This window comes from Cervus canadensis, chromosome 11 (genome assembly GCF_019320065.1).
Source record: "Cervus canadensis isolate Bull #8, Minnesota chromosome 11, ASM1932006v1, whole genome shotgun sequence".
Classification (NCBI taxonomy): Eukaryota; Metazoa; Chordata; class Mammalia; order Artiodactyla; family Cervidae; genus Cervus; species Cervus canadensis.
In genome coordinates, this window is record NC_057396.1 from 2,238,495 (window position 1) to 2,266,032 (window position 27,538).

Genomic DNA, 27,538 nt, shown 5'->3' on the forward strand with positions numbered 1-27,538 from the left:
GTCATGTCACTTTGAAGAAGGTAATAAATCACACAGCTTACAGTATTCAGTACTAAGCTTGATGCTATAGCAAGACAACCCCTGGGAGCTTACTTTGTGTGTGTCAGCTGGGATAATAGGAAAGAACAAACTGCCTGTCATTGAAAGGACCTAATTTCTAGTCCCAGCCCTATTCTGCCAATCATTTTATTTCTCTGTATGCAATTTTATCATCTGCAACTTGAAGTGGTTGGACCCAGTCCTCTTTGAAATCTTCTTTGGTTTTAATGTCTAGGATCTTATTCATCTAAGATTTTTGTTTGGGGAAGGAAATAGTTTTTGAAACATATGCATACTAATATGGATTCTTAGGATTATTTCATCTTAATTTAGGTGAGCACCTGATATTGAGCCCTGGCCTTTATGTGGACCCTTAAATATCTGATCTCCTTCAGTACCAATGCATTAGCTTTTCCCTACACTCAGGCAACACCACTATCAGATACCTTCAGAGTTCCATTACCTTTTGGAGTCTTTGTTCAAATGTCAGAGAGAGACTGTTTCCTGACATACAACCCAATATTCCCTAACTACTAGCATAATTATTTTTCTTCATAAATGTTAATATTTCTGATAATGTAAGTAGTAATTTATTATATCCATTTTCTCACTACAATGTAGCATCCATAAAGGCAAGAAATATGCTCTAATTCTTTGTTGTATGTAAGAATGCCTAACACATTAATTATTTCAACTTGTATCTGATCTCAGTATTTATATTTTTCATGATTTTTCTCTACTTTTAAATTAATTTCAAGTTGCAAGCTTATTCTCAATGCTTATATGACTTTTCATCAAATACGCTACCAAATTGACATTGAGAGATCTTTCCCCACAAATCAATATTTAAACTGAGCACCAAAGAACTCTGAGCACTGTTGTTACTTCTGTTTCCATCTTTTACTAACACAATTGCCCTTTTAGATGATTTGTTTATAAACTGATCTCACCTTTCAGACTTTGTACTTTATCTGTTGAATGTTTTAATCGTGTATCTCTAGTAACTAGCACATATTTTTTTTTTCACACAGATGGCAGTTAATAAGTGTTTTTAATTAAACATGTACTAAAAAAAGCTGTCAGAATTAAAGTTTTCCATTCTTATAAAGTGTATATATTGGCTTAAGTTTTAGGTGAATATAGCAAAGAAAGGATAATATACACTTTATTAGGTAGAGTAAATTACCCAGGAAGCTACAGTTAGAACTGGACATGGAACAACAGACTGGTTCTAAATAGGGAAAGAAGTATGTCAAGGCTGTATATTGTCACTCTGCTTATTTAACTTATATGCAGAGTACATTAGGCAAAATGCTGGACTGGATGAAGCACAAGCCTGAATCAAGATTGCCAGGAGAAATATCGATAACCTCAGATATGCAGATGACATCACAATTATGGCACAAAGCAAAGAAGAACTGAAGAGCCTCTTGATGAAAGTGAAAGAGACTGAAAAAGTTGGCTAAAAACTCAACATTCAGACAACAAAGATCTGGTCCCATCACTTCATAACAAATAAATGGGGAAGCAGTGGAAACAGTGAGAGACTTTATTTTGGGCCTCCAAAATCACTGCATATGGGGACTATAGCCATGAAATTAAAAGACACTTGTTCTTTGGAAGAAAAGTTATGACTAACCTAGACAGCATATCAAAAAGCAGAGACATTGCTTTGCCAACAAAGGTCCATCTAGTCAAAGCTATGTTTTTTCTAGTAGTCATATATGGATGTGAGAGTTGGACTATAAAGAAAGCTGAGCGCCAAAGAATTGATGCCTTTGAACTGTGGTGTTGGAGAAGACTCTTGAGAGTCTCTTGGACTGCAAGGAGATCCAACCAGTCCATCCTAAAGGAAATCAGTCCTGAATATTCATTGGAAGGACAGATGCTGAAGCTGAAACTCCAATATTTTGGCCACCTGATGCGGAGAGCTGACTCATTTGAAAAGACCCTGATGCTGGGAAAGATTGAAGGCAGGAGGAGAAGGGGATGACAGAGGATGAGATGGTTGGATGGCATCACTGACTTGATGGACATGAATTTGAGTAAACTCCAGAAGTTGGTGATGGACAGGGAGGCCTGGCACGCTTCAGTCCATGGGGTTGCAAAGTCAGAAATGACTGAGTGACTGAACTGACTGAACTGAAATTACCCAATAAAGTGTTTTTTAACAATAATCTCTTTGTACAGATAAGAGAGATTTTGGAAATAATTCTTTCTGTGGTTAGCACTTAGTATTTTTCTATCACTTGGGAAAGTGCTTATTATTTTGGCCATGAAACTTTCAAGCCTTGGCACTTGGCTACTCGTTTCTGGACCCGTATTTTCCAGCTTCATTAGAAGACGCAATTCCTGTCTTTCAGTTTCTATAATGCACCATGCGCTTAGTCTCTCAGTTGTACCGAATTCTCTGTGACATTTTGGATTGTTATCCTCCAGGCTACTCTGCCCATGGGATTTTTCACAAAAGAATACTGGAGTGGGTTGCCATTTCTTCCTCCAGATCTTCCTGACCCAGGGATTGACTCCTTGTCACCTGTGTTTCCTGCTTTGCAGGCAGAGTCTCTACCCACTGAGCAATCAGAAGAACCCATATAATGCACCATTGTCTCCATCAATTTTACATCTTCTCTCATGCTGTACTTCAGTCTGGAACATACTTTATGTCCCCTGCCCAAATATTAACCTTTGCTTGATTAACATCTATTCATTTCTCAAGCCAACATTGATCTCTGGTCTGTGTGATAACTCCATGCTAAGCCTGGTATTTCCTTTTGGACCCATTACTACCGTTGTACATCTTAAAGAGGACTGTGATCATTTATTTTCATTCCATCTGCTGAATGGCATATTCAGCCACTACTGTTGCTGTTTCCTAAGCACCTCCATTCTATGCTTTAATATTTGAAGCTTTGATTTGCCATAAGCATAAAGCATTTCCACAGTTACGTGTAATGTTATCTTCAGACCAGTTCCAGCTGTTCCCCCCAAAGCCATGTTTATATAACTTTGTCCTCCATCCTAAGTTTAATTAAAGTGGTGTGATATAAATAGTGTCTTCCTTTGGTCCCAGCAGATGGGTTAAAATTTGTAATTGAATTTAATTCTTTCATTTCCACACAAGAGATTGGAACACTGCCCATTTTCAACTCCATATTCTCACTTTAGAGTCAGCTATTCTGATGAAAAGACTTACGCAATGTTCACTTACATGTTTTTCTAGAAGCAAAAGCAATGCTTGCCAAGTTGAATTTTTGTTGTTGTTGTTGTTGTTAGCTACCTGCAAAGTCCTACAACCAATAAAAAGTGTTTATCACTTAAAGATAAATCTCAAAATTCTTTCACTATTATTAACACATTCTTCACATTGTTCTACACCAGTTTTATTTTAGCCTTATGTCATATTTCTTCCAATCATGACCACTTTGTTCCACCAGGCTTTATCTACTGCTCACAATTTTACTGTTTACATTGTTCATGTCTTCTCTGTTCCTAATGGGAATACCTAATTCTCATTTAATCCAACCCTGTGTTTGAGCTTCAACTCATATCCCATCAGTGCCCTGAAGCCACTCTTCACTAACTGTATTATAATCCAATTTTCTTACTTAGATATCTTACTGTCAGATTTTATCTCTGTGTTGACTTCCTTGTAACTTTAGGTTATTATCTTCTCTTTGCTTATCTATCCATATGAAGGTGTAAATCAATAAATGATGCATACTATATCCTTATTAGTTTTAGGGAACTGACTTAAATAATGTCTGCCATCAAATTGTATAGCCAAGGATTACCACGCAAATTTTGCAGCTGTACGTTAATCCCTGGCAAAAATCCATGGAGAACTAATCAGTGAAAGCCAGAGATTATGTCTATATTAAGCTCTCAACCATCACTCTTGTTTATACCTCTGGAAACACAAATGTATCTCTCTGCCTAAAAAACCAATTCAGGAAGTGATCATTTATTAGAAAATAAATACACTGTTCTTCAATTAACCCAAGTGAAAGACCACAGTGCATCCCTAAAATGTATTTTAAATTTTTTGTCTCAACTGATTTCAGACAAAGAAGCAAATGTGTCAAGCCTTGTTTCCTAGGATGCCATTCATCAGATATGCACAGTTTTAGAGGTCAGAGACATACTGAGATGTCATCACAGAATTAGTTCTTCTGTCAAGGAGTTGAGAATAACATTTGCACCTTGATGTCCCTGGAGATCATCAAAGGAAATATTGTACATGACATGAAAGACTCTTCAGTATGTGCCTAATGCTATGAATATAGCATTTCAAAATTCTGGTGACCTAACAAAATGTTGAGCAGAATATTAGAATATTTAGTTAACTGAACAAAATAATAAAACATAATATTAAATATTTTCATAAAATGTGTGTGTATTTATATGTATACATATATAGTGAGTGAGGACCAAAGTGACTCAGGTTAAATAGGTAGTAAAGGATTAATTAGACTCAATTCTTAAAGTCTTGCTGCATTGTTGTGACTATGTGGCAAGAACATAGATGTGTGTTTGGAGGCTACATCAAACAGAAAATCAAAACAGCATGATTTTAGGGCAAAAGGAATATGTCAACTTCAGACATGGTTGATCATTGGTTCAAACAATGTTAAAGTAATATAGTTTATCTCTCTGTCTCTTATCCTTGTTTTATTATTCTCTGTTTTATTATCAAAGAGTTTCTCCTCTCTTTGTCACATGAGGATTTTGCTGCTCTAGAATTTCACTCTCAAAACTCCACATCCAGCTTACGATTCTGATTGGTTTGACCTAGGTCATGGGCCCATTTTTGAACCTTTGTGATCATATGGAAGAAATCTACCAATTGGGTTAGTCCTCAGTTCTTGTCTAGCTCTGGGAATGACTTAAATCATGTAATATAGGCTGCATTATTAGGACCCAAAGCAAAAATGAAGTTCTGTTACCAGAAGAACATAGAGTGTATTCTAACTGGCAAAAATAAATGTTTTCAGGAAATACCAAATGATCTGATCTCAAATCAATGTTTTACTTCTTATAAAAAAGTATATCTAAAACATTTAATGCAGCAGTTACTTCAAATGAATAAACATAGAAAGATAGTTCATTCTGAAGTAATCATGAACTATGATCTTCAAAAATGTAATGAATATAAAGGCTAGTGGAAAACTCAGAGCATTTCCCCATCTGCTGACGTGTGTTCAGTAATTTATATCAGAACTTGCCTTAATAATTATGAAAAAATTGAATGAGGTAAGATAAACATGCATATAAAACATATATAAAACCTGTCTTTTATCATTCATTAAAATGTTAAGTTGGGCACTAAAAAATATTCATTATAACAGTCAGTGAGCAATTTTTCTTTTCAATACAGGCTTGACTAAGGAAAAATATATTAATATTTGGAATTTAATGTAAAAAAATTTCCAACTTCCAGCAAGCCAAGAAGTCTTCAGTAGCTAGCTCTAGCCAAATACTGCTGCAGTAGGGGAACCATAGTATCTAGTCTGTATATTATTGACCTTATTCCCTAAATTAGTCAACCAAAAACCAATATAACATTAGTAACAGAAAAGGACACTTAATATCCTTAAAGGAAGAGAAGTGCTCCGGTGTATGGGAAAGAGAGGATATTAAATAAATAAAGAGCACAGAAAGAGGAAATGAAACTGTTTATAATCAATAATCATATCATTCATTATTAACACATTCTGCACACCTCTATACTTTATTATCTGTAACTTGAAACTAAATTATTCCATAATTTTTTAAAGTTTTGCCATTTCTAAGTATAGTTGAATAATAATTTAAAAATATTATGTAGTATTTTAGACATAGAAAAGAATAAAGAGTCACACATCTGCCCCCAGCCAAGGAGATAAAACATCACCAACAGGAGTGCAAGCTCCTCTGTATTTCTTTCTGACTTTGTTTCCCTTCTTCTTTAAAAATGAAACAAAACAAACAAAAACTTTGCAAATCAATTAGGTAACTATAAAATATTTGTGAAGAGAACATTTTAGGGATCATGCAAATGAATTATTTCAAATGATAGTTTCACTGTAACTGTAGTCACTCCAACCTGGCATTTATATGTATACAAGTAGACATGAAGGAAAGTTGAGATAAATACATGAACATTTAATTTATATATCCTTAGCACAGACTCTTCCCTCTAATCATATTTTTGACAGTTATAAACTTTATGAAACAAATTAGTTCAATGTTTTTACTAATTTCTTTCTTTTAATCTTGATATCATCTCTATGAGGTAAATATTGTATCCATTTGAAAGATGAGGAAAATTAAAGATCAGTCAATGCAACTTCCAAAATCTATACAGAAAGAATATGCAAAGTTGAAATTTGACTTTGGCTCTGTTGACCCAAACCAAAGATCTAAACCATATTATTTCCGTTTGTTTCTTTATTTCTCAGTCACAGGTTATTTCTTTTAATGTTCCACACAAGCTTTCAACATCACTAAATATTTCCTCTATACTCTTCTTTGAAGATAATTTGTTTTATATGATTGTTTTGACACCAGCTGTCACTGTTATCACTCTATAGGAATTATACATTTTCTCTGGCAGCTTTCATGCTTAAAAAAAAATAATTTAAAATTCTAAAATTTTAAAAATAAAAAATATGAAAAATTAAAAAATAATTAAAAAAAATATCAAACAATAATAAAATAAACTGTTTTCAGCAATTTAACTATTATGTACTTATGTACAGTTTTACATACCTGGAAATTGAGACCAAAAACATCAAAAACTTGTCCAATGTTAAGCTCTTAATTGTCAGAATCAAGATTCTAATCCATGTGTCTGTGATGCACATGTTTGTTTTAGTAACAGGCTCTTCCTTTAGTGTTCCAGACAATCCTTCGACATCCTAGACACTTCCTCTGTATTCTTTTTCTTTGCTGTTTGCATACTAGGAAAAACATTTATGGGGATAGGTATCTCAGGCAATTGTTTTTCTGTTGTCAATGGGCAATTAGAAAAAATCTCCTCAACAAAAACAACAATGACAGTAAAAAGAGACTGCAGGAGAGACATGTAATTGTGAATTAAAAAAAAAAAAAAAAAGGAAAGAGATTTAAGCTGCATTTCAGTTGCAATATATGGATTTTATTTGACTTTTCAAATATTACAAATATATATATGATGATTTTAAAAATGTAAACTGACTACATATTTTGTTTTTAAGAAGAAATTATTTTTATGCATATCATTAAATTTAATAATATTATCACTATTATACATTATATTACTAATATTCAGCACTTAAAACCAATAATCATCATGCCATGAAATGGCATACAGTAAAAAAAAGGAACACCACTAAGTAAAAGAGACTAAAGTGAAAAGGTTAAATATTATATAATTATAACTCTGGCACATTCTGGAAAAAGTAAAACTACGGAGACAGTAAAAAGATCAGTGGTTGCCAGGGATTGTGAGGTGGGAGGAATAAATAGGTGAAAACGGGGCAATTTTAGATCAGTGACACTACTCTGTATGACAGCATAATTATGGTTGCATACATTTTTCCAAAGCCATAAAATGTAACAGCAGCAAGAGTGAAACAGTATAAATTTTGAGTGATAATGATATAGCAAGGTAGGTTCATCAATTGTACTAAATGTACCAGTCTGCTGGGAAATATTGTGCATGAATGGGACAGGGAATATATGTGATATCTCTGTACATTGTTTTTGATTTTACTGTAAACATAAAATTTCTCTAAAAATAAATCTATTAAAAAGAGAAATTATTTTTTATTTGCAAGAACAAGTTAATACTGTTGTAGTTATATTTATTAAAGCTGTTATATTTTAGAATTACATACTGAAATATTTATTTCTAAAAGTTTTAGTGCCTGGGACTCACTTTTGCATAACCAAAGGACAAAGAGGTGAGTATGGTTAAGAATAAAAGAAATTGTCATGATGGAATAATTGTTGAGGCTAGAATAGGTACATGACAGTTATCTAACACTATCATCTCTATTTTTGTAGTAATGTGACTAAAAGGTGAGATTTAAAAATAGTTTTTCTTAAGCCTATCAAGATTCCCACTATATTCACTAGAGATTTAGCATAGGCTCATGCTTACTGTTTGTATCTTTATTTAAATAATAACATTCTAATCATGGTCACCAGGAAGAACATGAAAATTATGTCATCTGTTCTTTCCTTCACAGTAAAATTAAGGGGCAGAAATAAAGTACAGGGCTGAAATAGTGGAGAAAAACATTCCAGGTACATGAAGAATGGCTCATCTATGATTACACAGATTAATAAGGAACTGTTAAGTGAAATTATACTCTAAGCTTTTTATCACCAATTTTTACCTTCAATTCGGATTTGCCTTTTACATTCCATTATTTTGTAATTTTTTGATGACCCTAATGTGTTACAAATTTAGTACCCAGTTGTTTATATCCTAGGTTGGTAAGACTGAAAGTCCTTGACCAATGACTTTCAGAAAATATGATAAATGTAACCATAGCTACTATTAGGTGAAAAACAAAAGACTTATTACATTTTCATAAAAATGACAATGAAGTCAGACATACTGTTTTTGTGTGTGTATAGTGTGAGCATTCTTCTTTGATTCCAAAAGGTATAGAGAGTAAAATCTGAATTTGTGAAGCTTTCCTCTTTTCCATCCCCCATCAAAGGAATGAAATGCTACATGAGAAGAAAACTCTACCTCACTTTTGTGTATCTGACACATTTGTAGACTATGTTGAACAAAGTTTATAATTAATTCTTTCAATTTGAGTCTTCTACTGGACTGTATTAGCATGTAGGCTTGGGTGACAATATAAAATAATTGTTATCATGTGGACTGCAGAATATATTTTTATTCCACTACTAATGTGTTATGGCTCAACTCCCCAAACTTTCTGCGCTGAAGTTCTAGCTTCCAGTACCTCAATGCGTGATTCTATTTGGAGGTAATGGCGGCTCCCTGGAGAGTGGTGTCCTTATAGGAAGAGGGAGTTTGAATAGACACGTATGGAGAGAAGACCGCATGGAGACACAAGGAGAAGATGACCGTCTACAGGAGTGACATCTCAGAAGCAACTAACCCTGCTGACACCTTGACTCAGCCTTCCAGCCTCCAGAACTGTGAGAAAATGCATTTCTGTTTTATAAGGCTCACTGTTGGTGGCACTTTGTTATTGCAGCCCTGGCTAACATACAAAATTTTAGAAAAAAATAATCTTGGGGGGAAGGAGAACCTCTTATATTTAAAAATAGAATTTCTATGTGTGTGACCATAAGACAGTGGAAGAATCATGTCAGTCCTTATGAAGGGGTCCTACTGTTACCTACCAGTGGCTGACAATTCAATGCTTTTGATAATTGGTCCATTAGACTACTTTGATTGTGGTACTCTTACTTCTCATCAATTGATTCTAATAATTATGTGATAAGCCACCAACTATTGATAGGTACTGTGCATGTAATCACAGTTCCCATGTTTCCCATTGGCCAAGTAAGCCATTCAGGACTTGGAATGAGTATTAGTTCAGTTAAGTTCAGTCACTCAGTTCTGTCCGACTCTTTGTGATCCCATAGACTGCAGCACGCCAGGTTTCCCTGTCCATCACCAAATTCTGGAGTTTGCTCAAACTCTTGTCCATCGAGTCAGTGATGCCATCCAACCATCTCAACCTCTGTTGTCCCCTTCTCCTCCTGCCTTCAATCTTTCCCAGCAGCAGGGTTTTTTTTTCCAATGCGTCAGTAAAATTCAGTAATTTTTCATAAATTTTTCATAAATTTTCATAAAAATCAGTAAGTTTTTCGTATCAGGTGGCCAAAGTATGGGAGTTTCAGCTTCAACATCAGTCCTTCCAATGAATATTCAGGACTGATTTCCTCTAGGATAGAAAATCCAAAACCCTACTTAATTTTTACCCTTTATTAACCTTACCAAGAGGTAGAACTGTAAATGCTATCTTATATGTAGTGACATTCTAGTAGTACTGGAGAATCACTAAAAATAAGAGAATTTTATCCTCTTGAATTGATTTCATGAATAACAGGCTTACTCACCAATGTTTTATGCTGCATTCAACACACACATGCAAGTAGATACACTATAGAACAGTGTACTATTTAAGGTCATAATCTCTAGAGTCAATGTTTCTGGGATTATATTTTGACTTCCCAATTTAATAATATTCAAGTTACTAGAAACACTCATCATAATTTTTTTTTTCCACTTGAAATAGTTTTTCAGTTTACCTGATTTAAAAAAAAATGGAGGAAAATTTAGTTGGATCTAAATATGTAAAGTGCCAAGAACTGCAGCAGAAACATAGTAGGCAATTAATAAATATTTACTGTTAGTCTAGTCAAATGTGAAGAGCCATTAGGGCCACCAAATCATTAACCCATCAAACTACTGAAAATATGTATGTATACCAATGAACTTCCTCAAAATAACAATATAAACTCATTTCTAGGACTAAATAATCCATATTTCATTCTTTCTCATGCCTCAAGTATCTCTGTTTTACTAAACCTCATTGATTATACTCACTAAACTCTCACTCTTCCTCCTTATCCATGTTTATTTTTCTAAGACATTGTTATTCTAAGAAAGTTTGTTAACACTTCTGCTCACTACAAAAATTAATAGTAGTAACAATAATAGTTGTCATTCATGGAATAATTACAATGTACTAAACACTATAATAAGCTCTGTAATTACAAAGAATATCCCCATTTTACAGATTTGGAAACTGAGTCTAGAGTTCAAGTAACTGTTTGAACTCACATAGTAAGTGGTAAATGTGGAATCTGAACCTACACATCCAGACTGCAGAGCAAAAGAAATGTAACTATTGTACCATATGGAATATACTCCATAGCATTCACTGAATTTTTCTTTGCTCTTGTAAGTTTGTAAGATGCAGTTACCTCCACATGACTCCATTTGCAAAAGACTTAAATCCTGGTATTAAATATAAATTTGGATGTGTATAATTATGTAACTTTATAAAACAGAGCAGTCTGCAATAATTCCACAATGGAAAAGTATCCTAATAAATATATTTCACATATTTCATGTGCATTTATAAAGACAGCAATCTCTCATCTAGATATGAAAGCTTTAATTAGGGGTTGTTGAGCAAAATCTTTTTCTAGAGAACATTTTTGGCAATATCTGTTTCTTTAGAAGTATCTGCTATTTTTCTTAGAAATGCTACCTTTCCCATAGATCTTGCTTGTTCCTTTATTCCTTGGCTTCTAATAATTTTTTTACTTTCATTTTGAATTGCACCAAATACTTTTAAAACACACACACACATCTCTCTCCTTGTAGGTTTATCACTCTGATGATTTTCATAGCTTTATTTAAGCTGTGAAATTATGAATTCTCATTGCTTGCTCCCGGCTTTTCAGTGTTATTTAGGTGGGATAGAGGCAGACTTCATGGACTGAATCAATTTTAATTGTATCTTCTGTAATTTGTCTGCTGCACCTCAGAAAGTTGGTTTAGGAAAAAAAAAAAATTGCAAGTAGGCCTCTGACATACTAACTTCACACTATTCTGTTTTCTGTGATCAATACTCCTCTCTTTAGAATCTCTCACTTTCTTTTTGCCATTCATCTTCTGAGTTACCTCCAAATGCTTTTCAATTGCAAACTGTATACTTGAGTTTTCTGCTGAATTTTTAGAGGCTGAGTTGAGGAGCTATGCCTCTTTAAAAGGCTTCCCAGGAGGCTCAGTGAGTAAAGAATCCACCTGCGGTGCAGCAGATACGGGTTCGATCCCCAGGTTAGGAAGATACCCTGGAGGAGGGAGTGGTAATCTTCTCCAGTATTCCTCCCTGGAGAATCCCATGGACAGAGGAGCCTGATGGACTACAGTCCATAGCTTTGCAAAGAGTCCCTCGAACACAAGTGACTGAGCCTGCTTGCATGTCTCTTTAAGGCTTTTAAGTACTCTGTCTAAAGAGGCAAATTCTGGGAATGTTGAATGATAATCTAGTGAATGGGATTCATCTAGTTGTTTGTGGTGGGTGCTGTGATACCCAGGTCATATTTCTCTTTCTTTACATCCACCGCCTATTCCCTGAGCTGCTAGCTGCTAGCTGCTCCCAGGTGTGTGATTCCCTTAAATTGCTTTGGTTGAAGAAAGTTCCCTCACCAAGGTTACAACATTTTCCTGAAGGGAGCCCACAGCCAACAACTGTTTAATGGAGCCAGCGGCAAAGTTTGGGCCCCTTTCTTTCAACTTATTTCTACTCTGAAGAGATATCATAGCCCCTAAACCCAATGTGAGATCAACTGAGGGCTCTATGATAAGTGGATTGTGGAAATATAGTTCAAATTCTTCCTCCACTCAGATGATTTTTCCTCACCTCCTCAAGCACCTTTACTGACTGTACTCACTGACAAGCCCCCTTTCAAATTGCCAGTTCAGAGTCTGTTTCCAGAACACTGGCCTAAGACAGTGTTGAAATGAATCCTAGCAGACTGCATTTAATTATGTAAAACCTCACCACTATTTTTAACTAAGCTATTTATATAATTGTCTTTCTTTTCCAAATTCTATTTCCCCTATCTTCTAAAAGGCGAATCAGCTACAATGAAGGAATGAGAATTCTGCTTATTGAAGTTACCTGATTGAATAGCGGGCTTCCCTGGTGGCTCAGACAGTGAAGTGCCTGTTTGTAAGGCAGGAGACCTGGGTTTGATCCCTGGGTCGGGAAGATCCCCTGGAGGAGGAAATGGCACCCCACTCCAGTACTCTTGCCTGGAAAATCCCATGGATGGAGGAGCCTGGTTAACCTGGTTAGCCTGGTTAACTAGGCTACAGTTCATGGGGTTGCAAAGGGTTGGACACGACTGAGTGTCTCCAGTTTATTGAATACTGATTAATGCTATTACAAGCTAATTCCATTTTAAAAGTAATTAACAAACCAATCTGTCTCTCTTGTCTCTCTTTCCTTCTAGTTCCATCTCTATATCTCTATCTCTATCTCTATGACACATACATGCTTTTTCTCTCTCTTCATGAGCCAAGTCACTGAAGAAACTAGGGGTGTTGTTAATTACAATTTATTGCTGGTATATCTTCATTGAAGATATACTTCCTTCTCTTCTCCCATTAGACTCTCAACTCTAAGAGGTTAATGAATTAAAATAATATTCTAATCCCAAGTATATATTTGATACCCAAATAATTTGGTATGGATAGAAGAACATTCTAAAATTTTAACTTTCATTCTGACAGCTTGAAATAGCAATTATAGCCCCATTATACTACTGAGAATTATGTTTTATTTATAACTTATTATATAATAATATTTATGTAATTTATATTTGATAAAATTATGCATCAATATATTTCTAAACACTGTATCATTTGTAATAACAATAATGCTATTATTTTAAAGTATATGAAACTGACCCCTCCTACCAAGTACCATTTAGGGCCTAACTTTGCTGTCATATTCTAGGACAGGTGTTGGTGCTTAATCATTTCAATTAAACCATACTTGTTTGCCTCTTTCAGGATCTAGCTCTTATCACCCTATACAAACTTTTCTTACACATTGTACTCCATTAAAGTCAAACATAGCCACAATAAATATTCTGATAACTTTTAATGGAGTGAGAAGTAAGTATCCCCTGCATTTACTGAAGTATTCAGAGGCAGTTTTCCTCCCCACGTACTTCAGCACCTTATCATACTATTCACCTGTGATCCATTTCCCAGGCCCCTATCAGCAAAGTAATTATATTCTCAAGCTCAGCTTGCAACAGGAGAGTCATAATTCACAGAAAGGCACCCCGTTTTAGAGAAAGTGCGGCTTCTGTAGGCACAGGCCCAGGAAGGTAACAGGGAGAGGACCCACAACAGTATGTGAGACACAGTGATTTTCACATCAGGGATGAGTATCAGAGAAGAAACTCACATGCTAGAAATTCCTCTCATGTTCCAACATTTTTTAAACTTTATTTTTCCTTATGACTCTCAAACCTATTTGTTTATTAATTTTATATCCCTTAGGGTGATAAGGAGAGGCTGTTCCTCTCCCTTTCTCAAACAAGCTTTTCTTTTTCTGATCAGACATTTCAGATAATCCTCCTGCTTTTAATGTCCTCCTGCAGGTGGTCCTGTGACAGGCATTTCATCTTTCCACCCCTCTGATCTAGAAGCAATCACTAACACAAAATTCTTTCTAAAATAGATCACTGAAAACAGTTTAGTATGTATTTACTGAGATAAGCCCTAATACCTCTTCACAATTTACCTTCCTGAATTAATAAAGCCATTTAGGACTACAGCTTTCTTGGTCACACTGGGACTCTTAGAAATTGCTGAATCTTAAAGATGATGATTATGTACTGCATGGTTGATCATAAGTATGAGAATAGCTGACATGTAAGAGAAAAACCATGAATTTTGAGTTAAGACAACCTCTTTGGATGGATTCTATTAGCTCCATTGATTTTGTATGAGGTAATTTCCTACAGCCATGAGTGAAACACACAGGCATACACACATATTTGCACACATATCTGCACCACTGAATTTATATACAACACACACTTATTTAACTTCCCTGACAGTCACAGCTGATTGAATTTGGCAGTCAGTCAACTAAATCCTGACATCTTTTCTGCACAAACTGCTGCTGAGGACTTTTCAAATACTGATTGGTATGCAGCATATCAACAATTTCTCTCAGCTTTTTGTCACCTGAAAATTTTATGAGCATACATTTTTGTCTTTATCCAAGTCAATGATAAAAGGATTGCCTAGGACAAGGCTTAGGACAGAGTCTAAATGATCACTCTTTTTTTTTATCAGTGGGGGAGATGTAATTCAACTGTCTAAATGTACTATCATCCAACTCTGACCAAACTTGAGTTTTCTCTCATCTGACCTACATTTCTCCAAATAAATCATGAGAAACTTTAACACTTTTCTGAAAAACAGATCATCTTGTGACTTTCCTCTGTTTGACCATTCTTACTAGATACCACTTTACTTAAAATACTACTGGAGTAAGGTTATGCTTTCATGTTGATTCTGTAACTATGCTAATCCCTTGTATGATACCTTCTTTTTTTTAGATTCTTAGAACTCATTTAGTTTTACAAACAATTACTGAGCATTTATATATATCATGTGCTATGTTAGGTTCTTCAGTTATAAAGATAACTATTCTACAATGCATGTTCCCACTATGCTCACTGTCTGCTCTATAATATGCTATAAAGTATTTCCAGAATCTGATATTAAGCTCATGCATCTATAGTTTTTATCATTGACACCAAAATTGGTATCATATTTGATAAAGCAAGTATTCCATTACCTATTTTATGTGACATTACAAAAAGTATCAAGAACAATATCGATGCCAAAAACTCCACCTCTGTGTACTGGTGCTGAATCGAATCTCAAAGACAGAGTTTTGGGTGAAGTAGAAGAGAAAATCTTTATTAATTTTCCAGGCAAAGGGAGACACTGGGGGACTCAAGTCTTGAAAAAACTGTGTCTCCTAAGCCAGGAGGATTTTGTAAATTTTATATCATTGATTCAAGGGCAAGGTTGATGATAAGGATAAGGGGATGTACAGGGCCTACATTCTTTTAATCTGGTCTCAAGAGGTCTCCTGATGAGCTTCTTGAGGTTATCAAACTGTGATCTCTGGAATGAAGAAAGCTAACATTTTCCCTTTGTGGGAGTTTTAGTTCTACAGAAGAACTCAAAGATGTTGTTGTGTGTACTGCTTGAAGTGGAACCAGGACCCCGCTCCAAGGCTGCACTACTGCTCCTTGGATGCTCCTCCCTTGCCCCTCCCTTCTCTGATCGTGCTTATATTATATAAGCACTTATATATATATATATGCTTATATATATATATATATATACTTATGCTTAGTCACTCACTCATGTCCAATTCTTTGCGACCCCGTGGACTGTAGCCCAACAGGCTTCTCTGTCCATGTGGTTTTCCAGGCAAAAATACTGGAGTGAGTTGCCATTTCCTTCTCCAGAGGATCTTCCCAACCCAGGGACTGAAACTGAATCTCCTGTGTCTGCCACATTGCAAGCAGGTTCTTTACCTGCTGAGACATTGAGGAAGGCCTCCCTTCCCTCATTAGCAGCTGTTAGATTCTGCCCTTTCAAACTCAGGGAAGGTCATGGAGGCTGGAGTCTATTCCCTACAAACAAGAAACAGAGGATAGGGAAAGGTTTCCACACCCAGGAGCCCCACAGGGTCTTGCTCCATTCAATACTGATAATATAAATACTGGTTACTGTAATAGTTAAGTGTGTAATTCATCTGAAACTATGTGCATTTATAATAATTATTACAATTTTCTCTCCATTATGGATCACCAAGGCCATTCTCAGGCTTGAAGATTCACTAGAACTCATATAATTCATCAGAAGGTCTGTTATGCTCATATTTACAATTACAGTCAAAGGATTCAGAGTTAACTCAGAAAAGGGAAAAGGCACATGAGATCAAGTATAGGAAAACACACACGCAAGCTTTCAGGTGTCCCTCTCCTAGTGGACTGGTACAAAGAAATGATTCTTCTAGGAACAATGTATAACAACACAGGAAAAGTATTGCTGACTAGGAAAGCTCACCTAAGCCTTGAACTGTAGAGTTTTCACTGGCTGTCAGCCATGCAAGCTTTCATAACTTGTATGACAGAATTTAGCTATTCAGACTCTAGCTTCCCCCAGAGCAAAAACAGATATTCATACACATTATACTATTAGGATAAACTTACCTGGTTATTCTGGAACAGTAAGTCCCAAGACCTCAGGCATACAAAAACATTCTTATTGGGCAGAAAGAATATATTAATGGATCAGAGATTATCTCCCAGAAGAAAACTAAGAGCCAATCTTAAAGACAGATGTCTATTGGGAATATGCAACCCAGGCCTGCTAAGTCAAATCTGCCTAGCTATTTCTATATTTTTAATTCTGTTTAGTCATGCATTTTTCAACCTTTTATCACTCAGATGTCATTTTCTTTTTTGATAATATGAAAGCAAAATGGACATAAAGTAATTCTGCATTTTAAATTTGCACTAGCTCTGTGGAAAATTCTGAAAGAGATGAGAATACCAGACCACCTGACCTGCCTCTTGAGAAATCCGTATGCGGGTCAGAAAGCAATAGTTAGAACTGGACATGGAACAACAGGCTGATTCCAAATAGGAAAAGGAGTGTGTCAAGGCTGTATATTGTCACCCTGATTATTTAACTTATATGCAGAGTACATCATGAGAAACACTGGGCTGGATGAAGCACAAACTGGAATCAAGATTGCTGGGAGAAGTAGCAATAACCTCAGATATGCAGATGACACCACCCTTATGGTAGAAAGTGAAGAAGAACTAAAGAGCCTCTTGATGAAAGTAAAAAAGGAGAGTAAAAAAGTTGGCTTAAAGCTCAACATTCAGAAAACTAAGATCATGGTGTCTGGTCCCATCACTTCATGGCAAAGAGATGGAGAAACAGTGGCAGACTTTATTTTTGGGGGCTCCAAAATCTGGAGCAATATCAACTATTGAACTACATCAAAATAATTCCTTTTAATTTAAAATTTAGATTTTGTGGTTATATTGAAGCAACATACTCAAAACACTAAAGTATACTAAAACATACTAAAAATAATTCTCTCTTGATGTTTTGTTATTATGCATACCAGTCTTTTTTCTTTTTCTTGTACATTTCCTTCATCTAGCAGCAGATGTGTGTTTTGTGAAGTGTAAATTCGAGATTTAGACAAATTATAAAAAGGAAATAAAAACTAAAGAAGAAAAAAATAAATCATGACAGGTGAGCACTAGATGACTCAGAGCCCTGGACCTTGCCTTATAAAAAGATGAAAAAAAATCAAAAAGCCTAAAATTCTTAATAAAATTATATTTAAATGAAATACCACAGTATTAATTACCCATAACTGCATATCAAGCTACCTCAAAACCTAGAAGCTTAAAACCAGACTTTTATTATCTTACAGTTTCTGAGATCAACATGCAGACACAGCAAACAAAGTGTCACTGGGATCTGCAGTCATTTCGAAGCACAACTGAAGGAGGGTCCCCTTCCAAGCTCACTGGTATGGTTTTTACCAGTGGTTTTATCATGGACTGTTGGTTGAAGTTGTCCCTCGGTTTCTCTCCACCTGGGTCATTTTATAGGGCAGCTGTCTTTCATCAGAGGGAACAAGAGCAAGAACAAGAGAAGATGAACAAGACAGAATCTATTATAAGTTTATTTCTGAACTGACATCTCATCACTTTTGTCATAGACAATTGGTTAAAGCAAATCATTAAGTCCATCTGACACTCAAGGGAAGAAGTTTATGCAAAAGCATAAACAAGGCAGTGACAGAAGATGAGATGGTTGGATGGTGTCATTGACTTGATGGACATGAGTTTGAGCATACTCTGGGAGATAATAAAGGACAAGGAAGCCTGGTGTGCTGCAGTCTATTGGGTCGCAAAGAGTCAGACACAACTGAACAACAGGGAGTTAAGAATTATTGGCAGCCAACTTAGAAGCTCCCTACCCTAGTTATTTATATAACAATACCATTAAATACCACGTATATACATGTATGTGTGTATATATATATATTGTATATATATATGTATATATGTATAATTTCTGAGTAAATGTCACTGGTTCTTAATTTATATTTTCCCGTGATATCTGGAGCCAGTTGTGATCGTTATGACTGCAGGAGCACTCTTGGCATCTAGTAGGTAGAAAACTGGAATGCTGTTAACTAACACTGCACAGAACAATTCTTTTTGAAACAAAGAATTTCCCAATTTACCATGGCACTATTTCTGAGGATGTGAAAACCTGGTAAATATTAGTAAATATTAAAATTTGCTAGATTAGTACAAAGCCTGGGATGTCCTTTAGGCAAAATATGCTGTTGTCTTAGAAAATAACATATATAATCACTGACTTGGTTTAGTTAATTGGAAATACAAGTGTTATATGAAATAATTATTATAGATCCATCTATACAGAAGCCAAGTCAGCTATTTTTAGTAAAATAAAACTGCTTAGTGATTTCTGCCTCACAGATATGTTTAATAATCTTCCCAATATTGACAACCATTAGAACAGAATTTCTTCAGAAATTAGTGAAATAATCTGAAGTGCTAGTCATTCAGTTGTGTCTTTCTGTTTGCAATCCCATGGGCTGTAGCCTTCCAGGCTTCTCTGTACATGAAATTCTCCAGGCAAGAATGTTGGAGTGGGTTGCATTTCCTTCTCCAGGGAATCTTCCCAACCCAGGGGTCAAACCTGAGTCTCCCATATTGTAGGCAGATTCTTTACCAACTAAGCCACCAGGGACAATCTAACTATGTGCTAATATTGTGCTAATATTACAAAATTAAATGTGGGACTGTTGATATATTCTCTATTCATCTCTAGATAGATTAACACTATAATGAAAAGGTAGGTATTCTAAAAATCTATTTTTAAATTTGTAAGGATTTATTCCTGGGGGACATCTGAACTAAATCTTGATCACCATCTGTTTTTATAAATATATAGTTTTATCAGAATACTGTCATAGCCATTTGTTTGTTGTTTGTTTTCTATGACTGTTTTTGAGTATAATAGCAGATTTAAGGATTTGCAGCAGAGACTGTATGGCTGACAAAACCTTCAATATTTAATTTAAGCTGTTCCATTAAAGAAAATGCTTTTCAAGTTCTGATCTATTCCAATACTAACATAATTTATTTTCATTGGATTTTGGGTTTTTATTATTATTTGTTTCTGGTCCCTCTCTTAATGGTGTATTTCAACATGAAGAACTTAAAATGTGGTAGGACAGAATAGGGGGTGAATTCTAAAATAAGCAATATTTCTCTGTTTCCACATATGCTTCCAAACATATATGTCTCCAAAATCACTGTAGATGGTAACTTACTCCTTGGAAGGAAAGTTATGACGAACCTAGACAGCATATTAAAAAGCAGAGACATTACCTTGTCAAAAAAGGTCCGTCTAGTCAAGGTTATGGTTTTTCCAGTAGTCATGTATGGATATGAGAGTTGGACTATAAAGAAAGCTGAGCACCAGCTTTTGAACTATGGTGTTGGAGCAGACTTTTGAGAGTTCTTTGGACTACAAGGAGATCCAAGCAGTCCATCCTAAAGGAAATCAGTCCTGAATATTTATTACTAGGCCTGATGCTGAAGCTGAAACTCCAATACTTGGCCACCTGATGCGAAGAGCTGACTCATTTTAAAAGACCCTGATGCTGGAAAATATTGAAAGTGAGAGGAGAAGGGGACAACATAGGGTGAGATGATTGGATGGCATCACCAACTCAATGGACATGAGTTTGAGTAAATTCCAGAAGTTGGTGATGGACAGGGAGGCTTGGGGTGCTGCAGTCCATGGAGTCTCAAAGAGTCAGGCACGACTGAGCAACTGAATTGAACTGATGCTAGCTTTATTATACACTATCTTTTATTGTGTAAACACAATGTCTTGGATCAATTTTTATTTACTTTCAGTAAAACAAATACTTTTAGACTATGATTTTCTCCCTTTAAGTCAGCTGAAAGAGTTAATCATTACTCTACAGATAATAAAAGCAATCATTTATTGCAACTTACTTAAGGTTACATAGTAATATGATGATTCAGATACAGAAGGCAATCTTGGGAATCTGGGCTTTTATCCATAAAACAAAACCTGTTTATGTATAAATGCCAATGAGTTACTGTTAGGTAGTTAGAATAGGAGAAAGGAGTCCAGAATGTTGGTGGCCAAAAGACAAGGAAGGGAAAAGCCCAAGAAAATAGAACAAAGGAAGGGCAGAGGGCAGAGTAAGAACCTCAGGTAAAACAAACGGCACTCCTGGCTAGCCCAATTTACATAAGGCAGGCCCCAGGGAGCAGAAAAAACATATAAAAAGAGGAGCCAAAGTTGGACCCGGGCTTCTCTTCTCTTTGTGTCTTTGGGTCGGCCTGCCCTCACACCTCAAGAATATATTTTCCTTCACTTTCTAAATAAAATTGGGCTGTAACACTAGTCCATCCAAGGAAATTACACACGGCTGTAACACCAGTCTGTCCATTTCTTCAAATTTTTGATGTGACGAGACAGAACCATGGAAATTACACACTCCCCCGATACTTCAATACTGCATATTCCAAAACTCCTGAACATTTAAATTAGATCATTTTTATTCTTAAAGCTGGCTACTTAACTTTTAAATATAATTACAATTTAAAAAAATATATTTTAATGCCATATGTTACTTTTGCTTACAAAAATAGACAGACTAAGTGTCTTACTAAAGGTACTTTGTTTCAAGTACAGTCAGTTCTTCCATCACACTTATTTTGAAACACATATGTGTCCCAGTGCAATCTATGAGGAAGCAATTTTAGAACAATGCAAAACTTCCATTTGCTTGTATGCAAGTTTATGTGCAAGAAATACTGGGTGAATACAAAAAATGTATCCAGCTGAACTGAGCCACAAAGGAATGCACAAAATGAGTACATGGGCATGTTACTGAGTCCAAGTTCTCCCTGTTTGTTGCACAACAGGCCAATGAATTTGAGAGATGAGTTGTTGAGGCAAGGAATAGACTTTAATTGGGGAGACAGCTGACTGAGAAGACGGCAGGCTAGCACCTCAAAATAACCATCTTGTCAGGGCCTAGTTGCCAGGTTCTTTTATGGATCAGAGATGGGGGGAGGTGAGAAAATAAAGTAAAATGCTATTCAGTCCTTGCAAATGTCCGCTAGAATGGCAAGCCTCAGGCTGGGGAATGTGCTAATTTCACTTTCTTATGGTTCTTCAGAGGTAGGCTGCTCAGGTTGTAGGGCATTACCTGTACTCACAATAACAGAAAAAGGGTTAAAGTCACAGAAGCAGATCTGGTGTAAATTTAAAATTAACCCTTCCGAGTTACAGGCTTACCTCAAACATTCTCTTTTATTGGCTCACTGTTCATTGCATGTGTTATGCTAAAGGATCATTTTAATATTTATTTATTTGTTCATTTTTGGAGACTCATTCAACATACCAAACATATCTCAATGTACTGATCAGGAAACACAAAGCAATTTATTAAAAATAAAAAAAAAAGAAAGAAAAGAAAAGGCTTAAGTACTGGAAAGAAGCTGGAAATAATTAAATGTTTTGAAGTAAATGAACGTGTGATAGCTTTCAAACAAGAATGCAGGGAATGTACATTGGGGACCATCGGAGACAATGCCATGAAAACAAAAGAACCATCACGGTTGGAAAAACGTCAAGCACTGCAAAGTCAGTAAAAATAAGACATAAAGAAGTAGAAGTAATAAGATTGTTGCATTTATACTGAAGACCAAACATTAAAAAGTCAGAAAACCTTTTCCATAGTCAAATATAAAGAACTATCTACAAAAGAAGATTTTAAACAAAAATTGCCAAATCCTGCAGAAGTGGCTCCTATTAATACCAGTTTGTAATTTCAAAAATCAATAAAATTTCTAGTTTTCAGCCATGATTTAAGATTAAAAGCTGTAAAAGAAATTTCACAATTTATACAGAAAGTTATTGAAGATGGCTATGAATCATATACATTTTTTTTTTAATTTATATGAAACAAATATCTCCTATAAACAGAATCCTTGAAGGACCTGTCTCTCACAGGCAAAAAAAAAAAAGAAGAAGCTTCAGGCTTTCAGACTGCAAAACATTGCACTCTGTGTATTGTTTCTGTCATTTAACAATAAATCACAAGATTTCATCCATCTTATGATTAAATCTTTAGACTTTACAGAAAAGTCTTTTCTTTTTCCACAAGGTAATTTCAGTATCTATTATTATATGAATATTTCCTTTACCATTTAGCATGTATAAAACAGGGAATTATATATATTCTTTTAGTTCCTACTTTTCTCTTTGTGTCTTTGATGAAGTTTTTGAGGAGCTTTGCTTCTAACTTCATGCTTACCCTCAGTTCTTTTTTTTTTTAATTGATGATTTTGCATACTGCAATTATTTTTAGTAATGCATATGTTGCATTATAGTGAAGTAGCTGTAGCAGGAAGTCGTTCGAGTGAGATTACACATGGAAGAAAGGAATTACCTGTTTCTTACACAGCCGAAACCAGGAAGTGTAATAAGGACTCAGGAGGCATCCTAATTGGATTCTAAAAAACTCTGAGACACAAAGAGAAGCACTGCTCTCATTTCTCCAGGGCCAAATTATCCCTTTTCTCTTCTTCCTACAAGCCTGTTCATTGTTTTGTTTGTGTGCTTATTTCTATTGATGGATATTTTGTTCCTAACAAGGACAGGAAAAAGATGGCCTCCCTTCAGCTTCTCAGAGTAGGTAAGCAGAACAGACTGCCTATTGTAGAGACTAATTTCTCCAAATTTTTGTGAGAGATAATTTGATAAACCAATTTTGAACTGGAAAATAATCCAAAATTGTCTAGATTTTATTTTTATTCTCTTTAGCACAACACTGAGTTCAATTATTAAATGAGATAAGTTATGAGTTATGAAATGTGTTACAAAAATTGGTTTAAGCTTTGTGTGAATGAAAAAATGTTGCCTGTCACATCAATAAGCAAAGGCGGTTGCAGCCATCAAGCCATCACATTACAGTCACCCTACAACGAGCCCTAAAGGAACAAAATAGAAACAGATGCCTGCTATTTAGCAATCAAACCTGGAGGCACCCCCCCCCCCGCCTCCTCCCGACAGGAAACTCAATATTAGAAAGAATAGGATACTCGTTACAGATAGCTGGGATGCATAGCAGAGGAATAATTTAAATGAACCCAGGCTGTTACATCTTCCCATACAGAGAAAAGCACTACATTTCTTACATTATAATATCTGGTTTTCTTTAATAGTAATTATTTTATGTCCTGACCACCTGGTCTTTGTTGCAAAAGCTCCTATATATCCTGGCCCCTCCCTTATCACTTTGGAGCAGTCTCTCAGAGTTATCTGAGATGATGTGTTTGAGGCTTATGTCCTCAGTTTGGCGCACTGAATAAAATATAACTCTCAACTTTTATGTTGTGCTTTTTTTTTTTTCAGTTGACACCATATTGGAAATGTGAATATTTTTGTTCTTCACAGTAATAATGCTAGGAATAGTGGATGAACCGTTTGTTTTGTTTTGTCTTGTTTGTTTTAAAAGATCCTGCCTTTATATTTAACAACACATAAAATGTTAACTAGAAAGGATTTACCATTTTCAACTCTTCATGGGGTTCTCAAAGCAAGAATGCTAGAGTGATTTCCCATTCCTTCCTCTGATGGATCACATTTTGTCAGAACTCTTCACTATGACCTGTCTGTCTTGGGTGGCCCTGCACGGTGTGGCTGATACCTTCATTGAGTTACACAAGCCCCTTCACCACAAGAAGGCTGTGATCAAGGAAGGGGAATTTCAAAACTAAAAAAAAAAAAACAAAAAAAAAACAAAACTAAGATCATGGTATCCAGACCCATCACTTCTTGGCAAATAGATGAAGAAAAAGTGGAAGCAGTAAAAGATTTTATTTTCTTGGGCTCCAAAATCACTGCTGATGGTGACTGCAGCCATGCAATTGTAAGACGCTTGCTCCTTGGAAGAAAAGCTATGGTAAACCAAGACAGCACATTAAAAAGGAAAGACGTCACTTTGCCAACAGAGGTCTATATAGTCAAAGCTATGATTTTTCCAGTAGCCGTGTACTGATGTGAGAGTTAGACCATAAAGAAAGCTGAGCATCAAAGAATTAATGCTTTTGAATTGTGTTGTTGGAGAAGACTCCTGACAGTCTCTTGGAGTTCAAAGAGATCAAATCTGTCAATCTTAAACAAAAGCAATCCTGAATATTCATTGGAAGGACTAATGCTGAAGCTGAAGTTCCAATATTTTGGCCACCTGAAGCGAAGAGCTGACTCATTGGAAAAGACGCTGATGCTGGGAAAGATTGAAGGCAAAAGAACGGGGCAGCAGAGGATAAATGGTTAGATAGCATCACCAACTCAATGGGCATAAATCTGAGCAAATTCCAGGAGATAGTTGAGGACAGGGGAGCCTGGCATGCTGGAGTCCATGAGGCTGCAAAGAGTCAGGCATGACTTAGAGACAAAATCACAACAAAAAGAGAGGATTTTGATGATCCAGACAGCCATATAACGCTCAAGGAAAGACTCTCAGTTCCAGAGGGATTTTGAATTCCCCAAGATAATGTTTGGAAATTTCAAAACAGTTTGGCCACCTAATGCAAAGAGCTGACTCACTGGAAAAGACCCTGATGCTGGGAAAGATTGACAGCAAGAGAAGAAGTGGGGAGACAGAGGCTGAGATGGTTGACTGGTGTCACTGACTCAGTGGACATGAGTTTGAGCAAACTCCAGGACATAGTGATGGACAGGAAAGCCTGGCTTACTGCAGACCTTGGGGACACAAAGAGCCAGACATGACTTAGTGACTGAACAACAACAGAGATAATATTATAGATAATATTATAGAGTGATATTGGAGTAATGATTCCTGGTAACTAGGAACCAAGTAAAACAATAAAAAGCAAAATGAAGATTCATCCTGATTTTATCTAAATGTATTCCTGGACTTCATATTAATAATCAGTAAAATAAGCATATATAACTGTCTATTAGAAACAATATCAATAGTTTCTTCATGATGAGAATTTTTGAGCAATGAAAACTAAAATCTGGGGTGAAAGGCAAAACTCTGAATGTTAAAAAAATGACTGAATAGAAAGAGAACTCCAGAAAGACTTACCTTTATGTATTTACATTTACATTTCAAAGAGGGATAAAGCCCAGAACACTGGGGCATTCCAGTGATTGCAAACCAGAGACAAATATCTTATCTGCCTTACTGAAGAGATTTATTTTTTGTTCCAAAGGGCAAAAATCAAGGGACCTTAATTTTTGCTTTCTATGGAGACTTAATTTTCTTTAGGGAAGCTATTCTAATTCTATTCCTCTCTCAGAATAGAGGACAGCTGTGCAAGCCATATTACATAAGCACATAGATTCATAATTGTGAGGTTCTTTTCCAGTGGTAGAACCCCTGTAGCTGCAGGCCCAACCTTTTGGCTCCTAGCACTTCAGTGAGGTGGGTAAAGTGGAATATGCTGAAACGATACAATTATTGTTTTGGGTAATAATAATATCCTCTGATCCACATACTTCATGTTTGCATTCAAGAAAATATAAACAAATGTAGATATTAATAATGTATCATTGAGGGATGGTGTTATAAAAAGCTCTGTGTATATACTTTCCAGTGAATCACTGATAACTGGTGAAAGTTATAGGAAAACAAAAAAGAAAACATGAACAAAAATTGAGTGAATTTATTTCTATCAGGCACCTTATGAAAAAGATGTAAAGAAACACTTCAGGCTGAAAGCAAGTGACACCAGAAAATAACTTGAATCCACATGAAAGAAAATAATAATAATAAAAGTAAATATCATTATAAAATATAGTATTAACATCTATATCTTCTTTCTTTCACTAATTTATACAGTAACTATATATGACAACATGTATACATATATACTATTGGAAATAGAAATGTAAATTGTGTAACTACAATAGTACAAAAAGGGAGAAGAGGGAATAGAGCTCTATGAAATTAGCTTTTCTTTATTTCATTGGAATTGAGTGTAAATCTGAAGAAAATCATGATAAATTGAGATGTATATAGTAAGCCCTAGAGCAACCACTAAGAAAATAATCAAAGAAGTGAAAAATCATTAAAGGAATTAAAAGGTTATGCTAGCAAATACTCACTTAATCAAAAACAAGTGGAAACAGAAAAAAAAAAAAAAAAGAAAGAAAGGTAAAATGCCACATATAAAGTACATATATCATTAACAATATCAAACATGAATGGGTTAAATAAGTTATTAAAAGGAAAAGATTAACGGTCTAGATAAAAGCCAAGATCCAACTCAATGCTATCAATAGGGGACACATTTTAAATTCAAACATGTAAAGAGCTTGAAAGGGAAGCTTAAAAGGGGAGAAAAAGATATATCACACAAACGGAAAGCATAAGACAGATGAAATGTCTGTACTAATGTTAGGAAAAATAGATTTTAAGTGAAAAAATATGACTAGAGGTAAGAGGGACATTTTATAATAATGATAAAATGATTAATCCATCAAAAAGATACAACAATTATAAACATGTATGCATTTAAAAGGGCTTCCCTGGTGGCTAAGTGGTCAAGAATTCATCTGCAATGAAGGTGGCATAGGAGACATGTGTTCGTTCCCTGGGTAGGGAAGGTCCCCTGAAGAAGGAAATGGCAACCTGTTCCAATATTCTTTCTTGAAAAGTCCCATGAACAGAGGAAAATGGCAGGCTACAGTCCATAGGGTCTCAAAGAGTTGGACATAACTGAGCAAATGTGCACACCATAACCATGCATTTAAAAACAGAACTCA